The 14,516-nt window shown below is 46.3% G+C and overlaps 1 protein-coding gene across 3 annotated transcripts in view; it reads right to left on the bottom strand.

Moving 5' to 3' along the window:
• LCTL (lactase like) overlaps positions 1-7,016 on the bottom strand; it is a 193,449-nt gene extending 186,433 nt beyond the window's left edge. For 2 of the 3 annotated variants that reach the window (XR_003940714.1, XM_030191236.1), the window contains exon 1: positions 6,969-7,016. The gene's annotated coding sequence lies outside the window, so the exon portion shown is untranslated. The remainder of the gene's footprint in view (positions 1-6,968) is intronic. The other variant, XR_003940715.1, reaches the window with a different exon arrangement.
• Between the last annotated feature and the right edge of the window lie 7,500 nt (positions 7,017-14,516).

Genomic DNA, 14,516 nt, shown 5'->3' with positions numbered 1-14,516 from the left:
CATCTTACAGCTCTCTCTGGGGGAGGAGGGGGGGGGGGGGTGAGAGAAAGGGAAGGGGTGTGTATTTTACATTTTCAAATGATTGCCACAAAAGTTTTAATAACTTTATGCATAGCATTTTTTCAAGGTAGATTCATTTTACTTTTGTAAATGTTTTGTCTTTTAATTTTAGAGTTTATGGACTGCTGAGGCAGGTGACATTGCATGTTATTGCTGCAAAGTCTGATGTGTTATCTATTTTTCCGTGGCCTCATTTAGATACGATGCTTAAATGTGCTAGCTTTAATGTCAACAAGTATAAGTTTCTTTGTTTATTGTGTACAACAAAACCAAAAGAAGTGTCAGCATATATGACTTTGCTATCTAATCTGAGGAAGCATATTGAATGAATTCACCTGACTCAGATTAAACAGTATAAGAAATTGATTGCATCAATCTGGTGTTTTTCATTTGCCGTAACATCAGCATTGTGTTTGTCACTCCTTAAATCTTGTGCTGTTGTTGTCTGCTGTGTTGAAAGTGAAGAAATCATCATCTATGTCCAGCTGTGTCTGAGTTGCTGTGGCATCTGCAGTAGCATAAACTGTGACAGAACTCTTGGCTTGTCTTTTTTTTTTTTTTTAACAGCAAATCCATTCCTAGCAATTTCCGCCTAGGGTCCTTGATCCATGCAGTCTTGAACTTTGGTTGTAATATTGCAGCTCTATAAGTTTCTCATACATTAACTGCTCTTCAAAGTGCTTCTTTATGCCACTGACAAGTCTGAAATTTTATGTTTTTCTCAAATGCTTGTAGATTTTCTTTCAGCAATACCAGAGTGGGCACAATGTAGGTCATGAATGCTTTAGTTTCACATTGAAGAATGTCTAAAGCTTGCATCAAGGGTTTTGTTACAGAGACATGTTCTGTGACAAACATGATTTCTGAATGATGAAACTTGACAACATCTAACCATTTGCAGACTGAATTCATGGCATCAATGCTTGTTTCTCCAATTAAGCCGTTCTATTGAGTTGTAGATAGAGTTCCAGCGAGTCTTCTTAGGAATAACAAAATGGAGGCCAAATGCTTGCTCAATACTCTCAGCAGACATCACACTTTGTGAATGTTTGTTCCATAGCACTTGTCATGTTGAGAAGATGTAGATTCTATTTGTTTTCCTCTTAGGTAAAAGTAAACAAGGGATCACTCTGGTGTGAAAGCAGATTTACAGTTAGAAACAGTGGTTTCTGGTATTTCTTAGCGCTTCCATTGACTGGCATTGAATTTCCAGGGATTTTTTGGCTACTAAAACATAGCCAGTTAAGCCGTTATTCATTGGACCAGTCTCCAAAAAAAAATTTTCAACCCCTTTATTGTTCTCAGGGGAAAAAAAACAATCAAATTTCTGAGGCCGAGTTTGGTTTCCATTGGTGCACCAGCTAGACTTAAACCTAGGATGGCTAGATCCTGATGCAGCCACCTTCCCGGTAGATCTATGCTAGGTCATATGATACTGGCTGAAATCAAGTTCTGCTTACTCCACCACCTACTGTTTGCTCAGCATGAGTCTCAGCACCTATTTTCTCAGATCAAAGCACTGGTTCACACTCTTACCTTCCACTGTGCCCCATCCTTCTTCCTTATTTTCACCTATTTTCTTCCATATTTGCTGACAAATATTCACACCAAAACAACTGCTCCAAGCATGCCACTTCCCAACCCCTGCAATACCTCACATTGTACCCACTGTGATAGTCACTACTGTGTAACTAATAGTCCCATCGCAAAGCATTTCATTACAGTTAGGCATTGCTGCACCTTGGGTCCCTATATCGTTTACAAATATATGTACAATTGTTTAGCGAATTAACAGTTTCTCTGTCAATAATCTCATGATGCCATCCATGCCAATGGCCTCACTGTCATACCTCCCAGTGATACAGGTGCCTCCAGTAAGCTTTGGAATAGAGATATTATGTCCAGGAAACAGGATCCCACTCTGAGTTATAGTCACCTCTGCCCTCCAATGGCAAAAGAAAGCAAATGACATGTTAGAAAAATTGGGATCATGCCACATCTGACTTTGGGGAACCAAGTGCTATACATGCGTGTAATGGTGCTTAAATGGAATGCTGTGGAGGGTCCTTTTTATGAACCTTTACCTGACAACACACCCTAATTACTGCAGTTCAAAATATGTTTTCCCTGGTGTTCTCAAATGTTGAGTTTTTCCACTTGCTTCCTTTTCCCTTTGGAGGGCAGACTGGTCAAGCATGGTCCCTGTTTGGTGTGCATACAGCACTGCTTGTCACAGGACTGGTCCTGCTAATGTGTCCTTTGCTCCTTTCATGCAGATGCTGCAACTGCATAGGGCGGTGGTAAGGCCACCCCAGAGGTGGAGGATACTGCTGCTACTGGTCCTTCACAGCAGGCTTCCTAGCACCATGGGCTTGAACAACAGGGTCCAGCAGCAGTAGAAGAGGTTGACATGCTGCCTCTGGAGGAAGATGAAGGGGACACAGATGTTGAGGTAAGAACAAGGAGTAGGAGAAGGAGCTGGTCAAACCAATAAAGCTGGAAGATCTTAACTACGAGGCTCCCGCATGTCAGGAAAAAGATCTTGGACACCCTGAGCAGGAACAAGGAGAGGAGGAGGATAATGTTATAGTTGTTGGCCAACAGATTTGAGAACAACAGGTTCTGTTCAGGGAAGAGGTTATTGGCATGCAGCAGGAGCTAGAAGGTGTCAGGCAACTGCTGGCTGGTATGCTAGAGAAGCTAGCAGCGTGAGAAAGAACAGGAAGGCCTGGAGTAGTTTGAGGACTGTTTACTACAGCTCATCTCATCTGTTGTGTCCAATATTTAAACTCAAAATGATACCCTGGTCTCCACCCTCCCCCAGCTGTTGTAAGACCGCCAGTTAGTGGGCAGTTTCCCTAGCTCTCTCGTCCCTGTGTTGCAATCATGCCCCTCGCCCATTCTTTGGCCACCAACTGCTGGGCCCAGTGAACCACCCCCAGCACCTATTAAACCTCCAACCCTGCCTCACAGCAGAGGCAGTGGCCAGGGCACGCATGGCCGATGCTGGAACAGGGGAAGGTAGAAGCAGTGATGGGGGTCACTTGGGCCCTACCTCTCTCACCAGGTCATGTGGGACTTGTTGTTGCTGGGACTGTTGTTTTCTGTACCATAAACATCCCTCACTTTTTTTTCATATAATTCTCCACATCACAATTGGATGTTGGCAATTGAAGCACTGGAAGATATAATGCCAGATATGAGTTTTGGGATTGGGCCTGACCTGAGATGCTGCAGCCCCATGGGGAAGGGCAGAAATATGGGATCACGTATTTTTTTGTCACTGTATTGCTCAATGATTGGGGGAAAGGGGAAACCTGGGGTCATATATTTTTTTTATCACTGTACTGCACAATGGTTGGGGGAGGGGGAACCTAGGGTCACATTTATTTTGTTACCAATGTACTGCACAATGGTTGGGGAGGGGGAAGGGGGGAAACCTGGGGTCACATATGTTTTTGTTACCACTATATTGTACAATGGTTAGGGGAGGGGGAAACCTTGGGTCATTTTGTTGTTGTTGTTATCACTGTACTGCACAATGATGGGGGAAGGGGGCAACCTGAGGTAATGTATTTTTTATCACTGTAGTGCACAATGGTTGGGGGAGGGAAAAGGGGAAACCAGGGTCACATACTTTTTTTATCACTATACTGCACAATGGTTGGAAAAGAGGGGAACCTGGGATCATGTATTTTTTTTTTTTATTATCGCTGTACTGCCTAATTGCTAGAGGGAGAAGGAGGAGGAGGGAAAATGTGGGAGGAGGGGAATGGCGGAGGGGGACAATAATACATATGTATATTTATATAATAAAATTTCTCACCATATTCACAAATAATGTGTCTAGATTATGTTATACCAGACTTCCTGGCCTCTCTGATGTGCCTGGTGAGGTGGCAGATCCTCCTGGTGTACCTCTGGTCTCTCATCCTTGCTGTCATTTTCCTCCCTGGCCTGTTCTTCTGGTTCTGGCATATGCTTTGTAATCACCAGATTGTGCAGCATGCAGTAAAGATTTCACAGACCTTTACTGTTTGTACAAAAGCTTGCCCCCTGAGAAGTCTAGGCACTAGAATCTAGTCTTCAGAAGGCCAAATGTCCTCTCAATTACTGCCCAGGTAGCACTGTGGGCCCTGTTGTATCTGATCTCCTCTGGGGGTTCACAATAGGGGTCATCAGCCAGTTCCTGAGGGGATAGACCCTCAGATTTCTCCACTCTGAAAGGCGTTGTGGATGCCAGAGCATGAAAGGACTTAGGCACTGTGGTATCTGGGGAAAGTTGGCATACATATCTGTTATCTCTAGTGCTGCATTACAAACAGCTTGAGGGAGTGGTAGAACCTTTGATTTCTGTATTCTGGCTCACTGGCTGACACATGTGTACAATCTATGGCACCCAGAACAGAGGAGAATTGGGCAAACTCATTACTGTCATGGTTTCTTGCTATTCTGCCTCACGCATGGGGAACTGAATATAAAGGGTATCCCTTTTCAAAAAGGCCTTAGGAAAGTGGGTGATGATGTGTGATGCAGCTGGCTGGCTGATTCCTGCTGCTGCTCTTAGGGCTGTTTAGAAAGTGCCTCTTGCAAGAAAGGCCAGGGCTGTGGTCACGCTTACATGAATAGCAGGGCATGCCCCCTCCAAGCAATAGGCTCCAGTTCCTCTTGCAGCTGTTCACACAGGTGCACTATGGTTTCTTTATTAAAGTGGTACCTAGCTATACATTCTTCATTAGTCAGGTCCAGGAACCTGGTCTTGTACACCCTCTGCACCTGCCCTTGCCCTCGACCTCTTCCTCTCCTGTTTCCCCCACCCTGGCATGCCATCACTCTGCACTGCAGTCACACACACACACAATGGGACAGCAACACTGACAGAGACACACCAAAGACAGACATATGTGGCTGCAACCCCCCCCCCCCCACACACACACACACACATACAACAATAGTGAGACACCCACACACAAACACATCAACTTGCATACAGGGATGATATACAGGGTGGGTGGGAGAAGCAAGAATAGGGATAGGGACAGCAGGAAGTGGGAATGGAGGAATGGACAGAAGTGGAGCAGATATAGTGAGAAGGGAGTAAGCAGGAGTAGCAGGGACAGAATTTAAATGAAATGGGTATAGGGTTCGATCACAGCAGACATCAAGATTGCAAAATGTCACCAGAAGCACAGTAGAGCATGCAAACATACTCTCTGAGTCCTAAAGACAAAATGGAGTACACTTGAGCACTAATTATAGCACCTGCGGAGATTGGCACTGATGTTAGGCATCATCATGTTCCGTGACATTTACAGAACCTGAATTCCACACCAATTTGATTTGATATTTCAGAGCCTAAGTTCTAGCAGCCATTCCTAATATTATGCTAGCTATGACCACAGTACAAGGTACCACTAGTAAGATTTGAACCCACCACCCCTGAATGATAAGTCAACTGTTCTAACCACTAGACTACCTTATCTGCTATATAGCCTACTCTCTCAGTCATCTCCACAGATCTATTAGGAGGGCAGCCTGTTCAGGACAGAGGTTGAAATTGCCATTTCCATATATATATAATGCCCTGGATACAAGGTACTGTGAAATGTGGAGGTGGAGACAGGAGGAATGATGTAATATAGTAACGTCATGCCCCACTGTGAGGAACAAGGTAGTACCATGAGACTCAACCTCCCTCTCCCTCTCACCCCTTGTCTCCATACAGACAGAAATCTTCAGTATGGCAAATTTTACTACAGATGGTTCTCTTAGAGACCTCTCACGGAACAGCTTCCACAAAGCATCAATGTATGCTCAGTATACATTTGTCCCCCCTTCCCACCCACCATACCCAGGAGACACATTAGTCTGGGTTTCCAAAAACACACACTCTAGCCAGGTAACTTGGGTGAGATGTGTATGCTGACCAGCTGCTACAGCCCAATTTGAACCTCAGTCAGTAGCATCAAAGGTTGCTGTGCTAGCTATTAGACTACAATACCATCCTCTAGCCTTTTCACAGAAGGCTAGAGGATAGTATTTCACTGAACACAAGGATATCCTCTAGCTTTTTCACTGAAGAAACACTTTTCAACACAGTTGAGAATGTCAGTACAGCTGTGACCAGGAAGCTCCCCAAATCAACAGAAACACCCAGCTATTCAGATCAACCTAGACCTGTGTTTGATTGTTGTGACCAATTCAAAGGTATGGCTTGGACAAGAGTAAATATATCATAACTCTAAGCTACATCAACAAGTAACTTCACAGGAATGGTATCCTGTTCAACAGTCGGATATGAAGTCATAGGCACCATATATATATAATAGTGCCTAGGGCCGGGATCTGTGCCCTCCTGTTAGGTGCGACCATTTCCACCAGGTTTCAGCAGGACTAATTTGGCACACTTAATTTAGGCACAGTTCCGTGCATCTTTTGGCAACGCCATTGACCCACCCATTTTCCTGCCATGGGCGCGCCCCTTTATCTGTTGGGCACACTAGAATTTAGGCACAACCTTTTATAGAATACACCTAAATAGATGTGTGCATAAATTCTAATTAGTGCCAATTAGTGCCTATAATTGCTTGTTAATGCCCAGTTATCGGTGCTGATTGGCTCATTATTCTGGGCACCTGGAAGCACTGCATTCTAAAAGCTTCATAGGAAGAAAGGCAAGCAGCTTCAACAGAATCCCCAAATTACACGTTGTGCCTTGGTTTTTAATTCAACAACCTTTGCACAGCCATACAATAAGGTTCTCTCTACAGACAAGAACACTGAGGCCCCTTTCCCACATGTAGCTCATCAATTCAATTGCTTAAACCTGCCACAATCACTGCTTAAATTTGTTGCAACTATGGTACATTGCACTAAGTAAAAAATATATATATCCTGCTAGTGATTACCTGTAATTACTTACAGCTTCAGCTCTGGACTACTAACCAACTTCTCAGTCTCACAGCATTCATATCAGATGCACAGTAAACAGTTCCGCCTATTCCAGTTCAAAAGTCAGCTAATGTAAACCCTGCCATTAACCCTTTATGACAAGTGCATTTGTACAAAGGATTCTACTGAGCCCCTTTTTCAGCTTCCTGCTTTCTTAAACCTGGTTATCAAGATGTCAGACTTGTGAGTTCTTGTACCAAGGACAGCACTGCTGAGCCCGGTACTCAGACCAGGTTCTGCTTGGTGGCCGGAGAACCCCGGGTTTCACCTGCGCTGATCGCCGTTCCCCAGAGATTGAGCCCCTAGGTGCGGGCGGCCTGCAGGACTTACGAGACGGGGCTGGAAGCGGGGTGGTGAACGGATCAGCCAGCCAGGCAGCAGGCAAGAGAGTAATCCAGGTACAGGCAATGTCAGTAGGCAGGCAGCAGGCAAGAGAGTAATCCAGGTGCAGGCAATGTCAATAGGCAGGCAGCAGGCAAGAGAGTAATCCAGATAGGGGCAAAGTCAATTGGCAGGCAGCAGGCAAGAGAGTAATCCAGGTGCAGGCAATGTCAGCAACAAGGGACATAGTAGAGAAGAAGTAAACAACAGAGCAAGTAAACACCTACCGAAGTAGAAGCCAAAGCATTGAAGCAGGGAAGGGTTCCACAGAAATAGTGCTGGCATCAGCCATTCACTGGAAACAGCTGAGAAGGAGAGTAAGGGAAGCAGCCAGGCATCCAACAGGGAAAGAGCAGAGGAGGCAAGGGAGAGCCCATAGGTTAAGGGCTGAGAGATGGACAACCAGAACACCAGTCACGTGGATCCAATCCCCATGGAGCAAGGAGGTGGGGCAGAGATGCTGTTGAAGGTAACCCCGGAGGAAGCGCCATTACCAGCAAGGTGAGGGACATGACAGTACCCCCCCCCCCCCCCAAGGTTCCCCCTCTGTCCTGGTCCGGGTTTGGATGAGAAGCGGGTATGAAACTCTCAGACCAGATCAGGAGCGTGGACATTGGTCGTGGGTTCCCAAGAATTGTCCTCAGGAATGAAGTGTTTCCAAAACAATAGGTAGAACAGCCGTCCCTTCTGATGTTTAGAGTCCAGAATCTCCTCAACTTCGAACTCAGGATCAGGAATGATAATCTTCTTAGGCTCTGGGTGCCATTTGGCGGTAAGAAATGGCTTAAGCAGGGCCACATGGAAGGCATTGTGGACCTTGAGGTTAACTGGTAACTGGAGACAATAAGTGAAAGCTCCCATCCGAGACTGCACTGAAATAGGACCTATATATCGAGGTGTGAATTTGAAGGAAGGTAAGCGCAGTCTAAAATTTCTGGTACTGAGACCTTCTGTCCAGGTTGGAACACTGGTGCCGTTCATCTCTTCCGATCTGCAAAGCGCTTGTACTTATCCGAGGCCCTCTGGAGATGTTGCTGGACCTTGACCCAAATGTCCTGGATGTCAATGAGAGTCCATTGGAGTAGAGGCAATGCTTGGGTCTGAGGAATCGGAAGCAGTAGATGAGGGTGGTGTCCATATGCAGCAAAAAATGGTGAGGTATGCGAGGCGGTATGAAGATTGTTGTTATAGGCGAATTCTGCCCAGGGGAGTAATGTAGACCAGTCGTCCTGATGACTGTTAGTGTACATCCGCAGAAAGGTCTTGAGAGTTTGATTGGCCCATTCAACGAGTCCATTGGTCTGTGGATAGTAGGAAGATGAGAAGTGGGTGGTGATCTTAAAAGAAGAACACAGCGCTCTCCAGAACCTCGAGGTGAATTGGGAGCCCCGATCACTTATGATTCATAGCGGAAGTCCATGTAAGCGGAAGATGTGTTGGATGAAAGCTGTGGCAAGGGTGGCAGCAGAAGGAAGGGACTTCATGGGAATAAAATGGGCCATCTGGGAAAATCGGTCCACCACCACCCAAATGACAGTGTAACCTTGGGAGTTGGGTAGATCTGTAACAAAATCCATGGATATCTCCTGCCAGGGGACCTGCGGAATCAGTAGAGGCTGCAGGAGTCCCCACGGCTTGCCCAGAGAAGACTTGTTTCGGGCGCAGGTGGGACAGGTAGAAACAAAATGTAAGATACCCTGTTTCCCCGAAAATAAGACAGTGTCTTATATTAATTTTTGCTCCCAAAGATGCGCTAGGTCTTATTTTCAGGGGATGTCTTATTTTCGGGGAAACACGGTAACATGATTGGATTATTGCAGTTCTTTACTCCAAGGCTTACCTCAATATCAGCTGCAGAGGGTACAAGCTGTTCAAAATACCCTACTACAGTAAAATTGCAGCTTCTTAGAGAAAATGGCCACTGCAACTTTTAGCAGTAGCTTCCTAGAATTTCAGCAGCCTTTTTAATTACACAGCAGCAGGACAAGAAGTTAGCATTAAGTAAATTAAGGGGAAGCCTTGATACAGCTTGGTGAAACATGAGTCAGCACAACAATCCCCCTACAACGAAAAAGAAGGAGACTGAGTAATACAGTGCACAGAATCATTTACCTACCGTAAAATAAGTACAGCATTCTAAGTAAGCTTAGTCCTTAGGGTTCCTAATACCCTCTTCTCCCCCTTCCCCCATGTACCTTCTGTTGGGACACTCACCCAGTTTTAAAGATGTCAGGAAGCTGCCGAACGTCTGTGGGGAAGGGCAGCGGCGGCTTGACTTCAGCCTTTCCCTTCAATGTCCCGCCCTCGCGAAAACAGGAAACACCTCATCAGAGGAAGGCGGGACACTGACGGGAGAGACTGGACTTGAGCTGCTGCAGCGACTTAAAATAACAGCTGAGCTTTAAACGCAGGGCGGCATGTCCGGAACGGAATGGAAGGTAATATGTCGGGGAGTTGAGGGCGGTCTCAGCCGGGGGGCAGGAGGTGGAAGATACAATTTGGAGCTAGGCCTTACTTTTGGGGGAGGCCTTATATTTTAGCAATTCAGCAAAACCTCTACTAGGTCTTATTTTCAGGGGATGTCTTATTTTCGGGGAAACAGGGTATCTTGAGCCATGCGTGGCCACCAATAATATTGAGATATCAAATGAAAGGTCTTGCGGAATCTGGGGTGACCAGCAAAAGTGGAGGAGTGTCCCCATTTGAGGACCTTCCTTCTGGACTGAGGTGGCACGAACGTTATCGTAGTGTTGGGTGAAACCAGGGTCGTGGAGGCAATGCAGGCAGGATTTAACATGGGGTAACATTCCTCGGGTTCCTCGGAAGAGTTGAAAGCACTGGATAGGGTGTTAGTTTGTGTATTCTTTTCAGCAGGTTGAATCACCAGGCGGAAGTTAAATCAGGCAAAGAACAGTGACCAGCGTGCCTGCTGTGGATTCAGTCTTTTGGCGTCCTGAAGGTATAGGAGGTTCTTATGATCCGTGATTACCATGATGGGGTAACTTTTTAGAAAAAAACAAACAGGGGTGACGTTTACCAGAATCTGAGGCTTGAGATAGAATAGCACCTACTCCCAGAGAAGAGGTGTCTACTTCCAATATGAATAGATTTTTGATATCTGGACTTTGGAGCATGGGCGCAGACAGAAAGACTTGCTTTAAAGTCGCAACGGCATCTTGGGCCTCTGGGGTCCAATTCTTCCCATTGGCACCCTTCTTGGTCAAGGCGAGAGGGGCTGTAATGGTGGAATATTGATGGATGAATTGCCGGTAGTAGTTTGCAAACCCCAAAAAATGTTGCAAGGCCCGGAGACCCTGAGGTACCAGCCAATTTCGTATGGCCCGGAGCTTGGTAGGATCCATCTGGAGACCCTCAGGAGAGATGATATATCCCAAAAACGGGATTGATCGCTGGTGAAACGAGCACTTTTCTAGTTTGGCAAAGAGGCAGTTTTCCGTAGACGTTGGAGCATTGTGCAGACATGATGGGGGGTTCTTGGGGGGAAGCAGAGAAAACCAGGATGTCATCCAAATAGACTATGACAAAGGAGTAGAGGAAATCTTGGAAGATGAAGTTAATAAATTCCTGAAATACCGCCAGCACGTTACAAAGTCCAAAAGACATAACCAGATATTCAAAATGTCCTTCATGGGTATTAAAAGCAGTCTTCCATTTGTCTTCCTGATGAATTCAGATCAGATTGTAGGCGTCCTGGAGATCTAACTTGGAAAAAATGAAGGCCCCCTGAAGGCGGTCAAAAAATTCTGGAATGAGGGGAAGCGGATATCGATTCTTAATGGTTATTTCATTGAGGCCCCGGTAGTCAATGCAGGGTCTGAGGGAGCCATCTTTCTTTGTGACAAAACAGAAACCCACCCCCGCCGGAGAGGAGGATGGCCTGATGAAGCCCTTCCACAGGTTTTCCTGGTCATAATCTCGTATGACTTTAGATTTCTCCAGGGAGAAGGTGTAAAGACGCCCCCGGGGGGGGGGGGGGGAACTTGCCTGGAATTAACTCAATGGGGCAGTTAAAGGAACAATGAGGATGTAAGGAGTCAGCCTCCTGTGTATTGAAGACATCCCGGAAATCACTGTATTCCTCGGGAAGGGAAATATTACAGGGAGTCAAGATCTCCGGAGAGGCAGCGATCATACTCTGGGGAGGAACCACCGTAGTAAGACAAGTAGAAAAACATTTGGAACCCCAACTTCCGATATCGCCAGAGGTCCAGTTGATACTGGGTGTGTGTTGCTATAGCCAAGGTAGACCCAAAATGACTGGATGAATGGCCCGGGGAAGAACTAGGAGCTGGATCCCTTCCTTATGCAATATTTCGACTTGCATCACCAATGGCCAGGAGATGTGGGTAATAGAATGAGGAAGAGTAATTCCCTGAATGGAGGTCACTTGTAGCACAGGCTTGCAAGACACTGGCGAAGATCCCAGTTGGGACAGGAGGTTGGCATCAATAAAATTTCCTCCCGCCCCAGAATTGATTAACGCCATGATACGGATGCAGAGGTCCTTCCAGTACAGGGAGACAGGAACGGACACCAGATTGTTAGGAAGAGGACAGTATTGACCCAGAGCCACCCCCTTCAATGGCCCTGGGTCTAGGCATTTCCCAGTTTATTTGGGCACTGTCTCAGGAAATGGCCTGTCTAACCACAGTAGAGGCATAGTTGATTATCCCGGCGATGAGCCCTCTCCTTTTCCGAGAGGTGATGGCGTCCAATAACCATGGGTTCTTCAGACGTTCCCTCATCGGAACCAATAGCCCCTTTGGGAGAGGAAGATCACAAAATCTGAGGGGGTGGCATCGGTGACCTGCGCTGCGTAGAATGTCCTGGGACCTTTCTTGGAACCGTACATCAATACGAATGCATAGGGTGATCAGGGCATCCAAAGTAGTCGGAAGTTCTCTGCCAGCCAATTCGTCCTTGATTCTATCAGTTAACACCTGCCAAAATATGGCCGTGAGAGCCTCCTGGTTCCATCTTACCTCAGAGGCTAAGGTTCGGAAATGCACAGTGTAGGAGCCCACAGACCCAGTACCCTGTTGGATCCGGAGGAGCTCCCCGGCCGCCAAAGAGGAGACGCCCAGAAACATCGAAAACCAAACTGAAGCGGCGGAAGAATTCCGAGAGGTCAGAGACCAAGGGATCCTGTTGCTCCCAGAGGGGGTAGGCCCAAGCCAAGGATGCTCCGGACAGCAGGGAGATTATGTAGGTAATCTTAAGTCTATCCGAGGAGAAGGCGGCAGGTTGCATCTCAAACAGCATTGATTGAGGAACCCCCAACAAGCTGAAGGGGTTCCATCAAACCGAGGAGGTTCTGGCAACCGCAGTCCAGGTGTGGGTAACACAGATCCAGCTGGAGCGGCAGGAGCCTGCCATTGTGATTGAAGAGTAGTTAACTGGGGACAGACGTCCTGCACAAACAGTTCAACTGAGTCTGTTATTGTTGAATAACCTGGGTTAAGTCATAAAAGTCGGGTTTGTTCGATGAATTCATGGTTTCGGCTTACTATTAGACTTGTGAGTTCTTGTACCAAGTAGAGCGCTGCTGAGCCCGTTACTCGAACCAGGTTCTGCTTGGCGGCCGGACAACCCCGGGCTTCACATGCACTGATTGCTGTTCCCCAGAGGTTGAGCCCCTAGGTGCGGGCGGCCTGCAGGACTTACGAGATGGGGCTGGAAGCGGGATGGTGAACATATTGGCCAGCCAGGCAGCAGGCAAGAGAGTAATCCAGGTGCAGGCAAAGTCAATAGGTAGGCAGCAGGCAAGAGAGTAATCCAGGTATGGGTAAAGTCAATAGGCAGGCTGCAGGCAAGAGAGTAATCCAGGTTCAGGCAATGTCAGCAATGAGGGACATAGTAGAGAAGAAGCAAACAACAGAGCAAGTAAACACCTACCGAAGTAGAAGCCAAAGCATTGAGGCAGGGAAGGGTTCCACAGAAATAGTGCTGGCATCAGCCATTCACTGGAAACAGCTGAGAAGGAGAGTAAGGGAAGCAGCCAGGCATCCAATAGGGAAAGAGCAGAGGAGGCAAGGGAGAGCCCATAGGTTAAGGGCTGAGAGATGGACAACCAGAACACCAGTCACGGGGATCCAATCCCCATGGAACAAGGAGGCAGGGCAGAGATGCTGTTGAAGGTAACCCCGGCTCTACACCGATGTAGGGCGCGCCATTACCGGCAAGGTGAGGGGCGTGACACAAGACAACTGCTGGTGCTTGTTACTTGCAAGCATAGATCCAGATTACCCACTACAAATTTTCAGAGCTGCCAAGTTACCCAGTTCCCAGAGGGAGACCTTTTGGCCAGTTCTGGTTTTGAACTTACATCCCAAAGCAGAATAGGATTTAAAGCCCTTGAGTCTACTCAATGAGATCTGTGCTGAAGGTACCATAATGGATGGGGACAGGGTTGCTAAACATCCAGGACTGGTCTAAAATCTTCCTCCTGGAGTTGGGTAAACTGGCAGCCCTGGATTTTTCAAGATTCTCTGGCAACAGTTTGCAATTTGTGCTGCAGATGTTTGGCAGGGGAGCTGAACACGAGGCACACAATGTGACAAAGGGGCAAAACTCCAGGCTTCTCAACCCTAAAGTTGGGGGAGAGTGTGATATAGTTGCATCAAATTTAAACAGTGATTGTGACAGGACTGAGCAAAAGATCAAGGTCATACCTATGCGCAGTGGTGTGCTGGTAAATGTTTAACAATGGGCTGTCTCTAAAAATTAAAAAAAAAAACGTAGATAAATACACAACTGTATTATACATTCTATTGGTACAAATGATATGTGCAAGCAGCAACCAATTTACAAATAATATTAAAACATACAATATTCTTTACTGTAAATTCTAAATGGCCAATTGATTTTTGCAGAATGCTTTGGTTGAGTTTTGCCACATGCACATCTGTAGCCAACCTATGTTTGCTATTCATCCAAGATGTTTCCGATTCATCCCAATCTGCTAATTCTTTTCACAATAAATGTATTGACATTAAATCTGACATATGATTTAATGTCAAACTATTTCTCACCCTATATATCAATATTCTGAATTCAGGCTAAAATTAAATTGGGAAAAGACTACATTTTTGGTAATAACCAAT

The sequence above is a fragment of the Microcaecilia unicolor genome, chromosome 2 (assembly GCF_901765095.1).
Source record: "Microcaecilia unicolor chromosome 2, aMicUni1.1, whole genome shotgun sequence".
Lineage (NCBI taxonomy): Eukaryota > Metazoa > Chordata > Amphibia > Gymnophiona > Siphonopidae > Microcaecilia > Microcaecilia unicolor.
Note: the sequence above shows the minus strand (reverse complement) of the source record. Positions and strands in the feature narration are given on the sequence as shown.